The 7,002-nt window shown below is 37.1% G+C and overlaps 1 long non-coding RNA gene across 1 annotated transcript; it reads left to right on the top strand.

The window, feature by feature from the left end:
• The first annotated feature begins 655 nt into the window (after window positions 1-655).
• On the top strand, window positions 656-5,965 carry LOC140250427 (uncharacterized). The gene is made up of 3 exons (XR_011903168.1): window positions 656-702; window positions 3,582-3,642; window positions 4,679-5,965. It is a non-coding gene; the product is annotated as an uncharacterized lncRNA (long non-coding RNA).
• Window positions 5,966-7,002: the final 1,037 nt, after the last annotated feature.

Genomic DNA, 7,002 nt, shown 5'->3' with positions numbered 1-7,002 from the left:
CATAAAATTTGTCTTCACAATATATTTGTCAAAAAATAAGAAATAATGAGTATGAAGCAAACTGATTATGCAAGATTGGTAAGTAAAAAGGATGCTTAATGAATGTCATTTGTTTTTATATGATGAAAAATGTGAACTGTAATTCACCCTGATATGTGTTAGAATTTCCTTGGGCCCATGCCACTGAAAAATTATGATTCTTCATTCACCATAAAGTTAAGCACAGATGAAAGCTTTGACAGGCTTTGAAAACAACTAACACTGGGTCACCACATCAAAAAACTAATAAATTAATGGGACACAAACCAGTAGTTATTACAGTGATCAATTCTGGTGATGTGGAGGAAAAGAAGTAAAAAGGAAATAATTCAATTTATTTATTAACAATTTCTTCTCTGCAGTTTGATATTTTGTTTTCTTTCCCCTCCATCTCCTCCTTTCTTTTCCTCTTTATTTATTTACTTATTTATTATTATTTTTCTTGTCTGGATGTAAGGAAAAATTTAAGTTCCAGCCTGAACTGATGATTGAGCACCTGGTGAAGATGGTGGCTGGCCCAGGAAGCACAGTGCAAGCAATTCACCTGTGGCTCCCAGATGACCAGAAGTTCATTTAAAGGCTAGCCAAGGGAGAATGTTTTCTGGATGAAGGCTACTTCTTGAGAAGGTGTGTTCTTTAGCTGGAGACCCTATTGCTTGTTGGGTGAGTTAATGTTTTCATATATATGATTATTAATGTTCCTTATGATGCTTTACCTGGTGTTGCAAAGACTTTTGCAGAAGCAATTTCACTGCTTCCAGGGGTCAACAACGGATTATAAAGTTTTTCACATCATTGCAAATATACTGAGTAGCTGAATTATTGGTGTGTGTACGATTGGTTTGGTGTGTGTTTGAGGATTCCCAGTGTACAATCCAGTCTGCACACAGTAAATTTGGGATTGTAGTGTGTGTTGGACTTCATTGGTACTTCCACCACAGAGCTACCATAGGCACCAGAATACAGGATCATGCCAGAGGGCTTAGGCTGTTCTGCCTTGTCACTGGCACCAGTCTGGGTTAACATGATCTCCATGAAGGAAATACAGACTACCTATGGGTAAACTAACTTAGAAGCCATAATGACTGCTAATGTGAGTTTGACAGTTTAAATCATCACATTTAACTTACAGTTCTATCTTCTATCTTAAAATCTGCATCTGTTTTGTAAAGGTAAGGAATCAAGGCATGGGAAGTCTGAACTGCACTTCAAATTCCTGTTTTTAAAAGTTATCAGATATTCTTTTGTTCTTATACTGTGATTAAGTTTTTCTTCTATTTTTCCCTAATATTTTGTATCCTGAGTCTGTTCTTTATTTGAATTACTTTTACACTCTTTGTTGCCTTCATTACATCCACAAATAATGCAAAAAGCTACATCACTGCAAAAGAGAAAAAATGCATGAATATTCAGCAGTAATCATATGAATAATTTCTCCTAATCCTGGTTACCCTAACCTGGCAGACAAAAGATATTACAGATGCAGCACAATGTTGCTATTAGATGACTGAACTACTTGAAAGATGTGTGGATATACATGAAAAAATATGTTTTTATTGTCTTTTGTGATCTGAAAAATACTGGGAAGGAAATAGTTGTCTCTTGCTGTTGAAGACTGCAGACATTTTTCTATATCACAGGGACTTGGGTAATAGCTTTATAGTTAAAGAGAGCAAGTGTACAATATTAATAACCTATTTGTCCAACCAAAATTAATTATTAGGAAACTATGGTTGCTTTATAATTAGAGTTATAGTATGGTTTGGATTGGAAGGGCCCTTAAAGACCACCTAGTTCCAGCCCCTATACCATGGGAAGGGGCACCATCCACTAGGTAAATTTACACCAAGGCCCATCTAACCTGGCCTTGAATGCTTCCAGGGTTGGGATATCCACAACTTGTTTGGGCATCCTGTGCCAGTTCTTCACTGCTCACTGAATAAAAAATTTCTTTACGCTACAACTCCACCTAGGGCTCACACAAAAAGGAGCTAGAACTAAAAGATTTTGGCAGCCCTAATATTATTTTGGAAGCAGCTTTCCAGCCCCACTTGTACAGCCTCTGCATTTTCTCTCTTTTTGAATACTAACCCTAGGCAGTGCTTGGGTCCAACAGACACCCCACTTAGGGTTCCCTGGAAAATGGTGAGGACTGAAAGGTGTTGGCAGCCCATTTGCAGCCCTACTCACCCTGGGGCTCTGTATTTTCATGATTGATATGGGCTGTACATTGCAATTTGAAGTTCCCCAATTTTATTTTTTTTGTGTGTGTGTTATGTGGATCTTGAATTTTGGAGTCTGAAGTACCCAGAACATGAAAATACCTAAGTGAGTAGGGTTCACTGTGGTTAAATAACGTTGAAATTTGTGATGCTGAAAAACAGGAGGAAAGAAAAGTGGTACTATAAAAACTTTGTTGTTATTTTTCTCTGAGACTTGTGCATGTTCACACAGTCCTACAATCACTGAAATAAGCTGTTCCAGCACATTCATGAAAATTTATATTTCAAGCCCACATTAGTCTTGGATGTAGTTCTTCATGTTCCTCTTGCAGGAGACTATATTGCTCTAAGTTTTGTTTTTGAATACATGCTTCTTAAATGAAAACTGAAACTTTCAGAAGGAAAATATAATTATTTGAAGGTGAAGACATAGGCTATAGGCTTATATACAAAGCCTTATTTAAAAAAACAACAATAACAACAAAACAACAACAACAAAAACACAACAAATGTGTGTGGAAGTTCATGTGGAACATGAACTTTAATCATGGTGAATAATGACTCTGTCTTACACCATCCTTTTCCTGTAATGCTGTTAATGTTCAAACAATCTTTGTTCACAGAAAAGTAGCTATTCCCATGTACCACTACACTGACTGTTGACCACCTGGCTTCCTGGCCTCTGTATGATCAAGATAGCTTAGCCAAGAACAGTATAACTTTAGCCAAAGTCACAACATTAACTGGTAAAGTAATTCAGTTTGCCAAACTTGGTAGAATAGTATGGTCCTAATTTTTGATCTGGCTTTGCCAGTCAGGATTTCTTCCCACTTGCTTCAAATCAGTTTAAATTGTGGGTGATTTGCAGCCCCCATAAAAACTAATTGCATGTTATTTTAACTAGGTAAGTCTAGGTGAAAGCATCATGAAACTATTCTTAAGGCACTGCTAATTTAAAGAGATGAAGTCAACTGTTTCTCAAAATGACACCACAAATAATATAAACCTACCATAAATGTAAATGTCTTTGGTGTGCTTCCTTATTATTTCCTTTAGTCTGATTTTGTTTGAAAACTCCTTGTTACTTCATGTTTTGGTGGACTGTAGGCCAGGTGTAGATTCATAAAGCAGGTTTTAGATGTATAAAAAAAATGAACCCTAGTGTGGCATGCTCAGGGTTTCTTTTTATTTTCTCTTGACTATTTATCCTGTGTCCTTACTGAGTTTTCAGGAGATACAGCAGGAAGATACTTCAGAAAGAGGATGGCATCATACAAAGCCACATTTTCTTCATGCTGGCATCTTTGTTCTTCCTTTCAGAACTGTGTGCTCTAGAGAGACTGAGGAAATGGACTGTTGAGGATTGAGCTACTCTACAGATGTAAGTCAGCATCCACTTTTTATTAATATAAGGTGGTAGAAAATAACCTTTTTTTCAGTTAGTTTTCATGAGAAATTGCTTGTTTTACTATTCTTTTAAAGAATAGTATTTTACTATTCTTTTAACTATTGCAACTGTTAGTCATATTAAGAGGAGACTGTTTTTGCTGAGTCAATAAATGCTATCTATGGTGCTATATACTCTTCAGTGATGTTACATTCATGACTCTTTTTGTGATGTTGCTCCTTGTACAAGCTGTTATTTTCATGTTACTGTCCATTCTGTTGCAAAAGTTTAGGCCGCAAGCTATTAAATGCGCACATATGAAATTGCTCCTGCAACTCAGGACTTTCAAAACAAAACAGCAAAAGTACAAATTTGTTGGAATACATATTGTGGTTAGACTTGTGAAGGCAGTGTGTTGTCACTGACAGGGTTGGCAGGGTTCACATGAAGTCCTGAGGCAACAGTTGTGCTGTGGTTGCTGTGAGAGATCAGGGAAATCTGGCTTGTTCAGCACTCTTGTTTGCCATCACTTAAGTAGAGCTGAGTTGGTTAAGTAAAAATGACTGAAATATGATATTTGAAAGTTCTTTGACGTGTAACAGCAAAAAGTTTATTGGAAGTTTTTCCCTTTTTTTGTCATCACCTTTTTTTAACTTTTTTTTTTTTTTTTTTTTTTGTAGTAACTTACATGAAATACAGTTATTTCTTGAGACCCCTTTTATTTCAATAAGAATTTAAATTTATAGTACTTTTAGCAAAGGATTTAGGGCAAAATTAGAGTGATTGTTACTTTGACAGTATATTGTGTGTGTGTGTGTATTCTATGATTCTCATATGTATACACGTCTTGAGTTGGAAGGAACCTCGAAGTCCACCTAATTCTATTCCCTATTGTCATAGCACTATTTGCTCACGGATGAAGGTAGTCTCCCCCCTGTTCATAAGCTCCCTTTTACTACTGTGAGGCTGCAGTGAGATTTCCACTTCTTCCAAGCTGAACAAGCTTAGCTCCCCCTGCCTCTCTTCACAGGAGAGGTGCTTCAGGCTTCCAGTTGTCTTCATTGCCGTCCTCTGGACCAACTCCAACAGCTCCACATTTTTCTTTTTTTGAGGGGAGAACTGAGGCCTTGATGCCATGCTCCAGATGGGGCATCACAAGGGCAGAACAGAGGAGGATAATTACCTCCCACACCCTGCTGTCCAACCCTCTTTTGAGGCAGCCAGGGATACTGTTGGCTTTCCAGGCTGTGAGTATGCAACACAAGTATGCTCGAATCAAGCTATCCATCCACTAGAGTCCCTCTAAGTGTAGCATTGTTTAATAGAGAAAATTCTCAGCTACAGAATGCTTTTTCAGCATAGTCAACAGCATTAACCATACATCTCACTGGCAATGAACAAGAGTGTGTGTGCCATTTTTTTCTTACATGGAGGAGTTTAGTGACACTCTTCTGCTTTATTTGCATTTCCATGTCAAATGCTGTTATGTCAGATGCCATTTTGTCAGCCTGCCTCTCTGCTGGCTTCTGTCATGTGACAACAAAATGTAATGGAATATTGGTGGGAACGTTTGGCCTCTACTGCCACACTGCCAACATCCACATCTGACTTCATGGTCCAACTTAACAAAATAGGAAGCACTACTTTCAAAGCAGCCCTTGTATGTATGATATATTTATGCACAAAGGTTATCTACAGAGACAGGAAAAAAAATACTGTATGATTTCAAAATTTTCATGTTCTGAGTCTTTCTATAGCTCTTGACTGATGAGATATTCTAAGTAACTTGGAGACTTCTGATTTGTTTGTCAGCCCTATAGTTTTCATCCTGCATCTCTTCTGGTTCATAGGATAAGATTGTTTGTGTATGTTTGGGACTGTTTTCATGTACAATCTTTTATTGACTTATTTTCTTTTTTACTTGCTATTTCCCTTACATTCTACTAAGAAACTTTTACCTGGCCTTTTTCTTTTCATAATGAGATTGTTGTTTACATACCCTGCAGCAGAAAACTTGAAATGATGCATGAAGTCAATTGGATTTTGAATACTGCACTCTTTATTATCTATTTCCAACATACAAAGATACTTAACAATATAATGACTTTTCTATGAAGCTGTATTGGATCTCTGGGCATTTGTACAGGACAAAAGCAGAGCTGTGGCTATTCATCTAAGCATTGAGTCTCAAAAGACACTTTTCTTAAGTGTTTGAATTCATACATTTGAATTTGTAATTCAAATGTTTACAAAAAAAAGGGAACATAAAAGCACATGAGATTGAATCATTGAATCCCTGCAAAATATCTCATAGAATCTCAATGAGGACCACCTGAGAGAGAAAGGTGAAAGTATTAAAATCTTCCTTTTAAAATTGGTTAAATTTGAGACCATGATAGAGTCACTCAGTTCCATCCAAATGCATAGATAAACCCAGAAAGTTAGAGTACTCTGATCAACTTGAAAAGGTAGCTCAATCTGAACATGATTCATAAAGCTAGGAAGATTTGGTCTCAGTAAACTTGTTTGTGTAGATCTAACTATAGCTAAACTTGCATTCAAATACTGCTGAGAGAACCTGACCTCTTATAACATTTGAAGGTCAGGCTTTGTGTTTCTATAAGCATGTCATCCAGATATTAATACATATGGAGATAACATTTTGTCCTATGTAAAATAAGCTAGCTCAACTTAAAAATATGGAAGAACTCAGTTTGGCAGACAAGAATTGCATGACTACTTCAGAATATATATTTCCACTAGCTTCAAAAATACAATATGCCCTGTCTTGGAAAAGAGGTGTCATGGTTTTACAATTTTTGGTTATTGGTATTCCACATCAAAATATCATGTAGTGCACTGGCAGTTAAAGAGTTAATGCTTTAGTTCTATGAAACCTGTTCCAGAAGTGAAGTACATACCCCAGAGGACTTTATCTTCAGAGTGGAGATAAAGGCCCTGGCAAGGTCATGAGACCGGGCCCTCCTTCCTGCTGCTTGACCCCATCACGCGTCTCACCTCAGCATTAGTGTAAAGCCTTCACCTTTTTGGGCACTTTTTCCTTTATCACTTTCTGGGGTGCAGATCTGCATTGATAAACTGTTGACAAAAGGTGAGGTTGTTAAATATCTAAGTGCATTCTTAAAAAGTTAGATAATGTGTGAATGGAAATCATCCTCTACACTTGAAGGGTTTTGCTGAGAAAGATGGCTCTCATGGAGACATCTGGGTCCACAAAGGTTTCTACTGTCTGCTACAGGCTATTCTAAGCAGAAGAAGTTGAGGAAAGTGCTCACAGGAAATGAATTCAGAAATGAAGGACTGTCATTTATATGGAGGTAATTTTCCTCAGCT

The sequence above is a fragment of the Excalfactoria chinensis genome, chromosome 3 (assembly GCF_039878825.1).
Source record: "Excalfactoria chinensis isolate bCotChi1 chromosome 3, bCotChi1.hap2, whole genome shotgun sequence".
In the NCBI taxonomy this organism is placed as follows: Eukaryota; Metazoa; Chordata; class Aves; order Galliformes; family Phasianidae; genus Excalfactoria; species Excalfactoria chinensis.
This window is presented reverse-complemented; position numbering and strand designations above follow the sequence as displayed.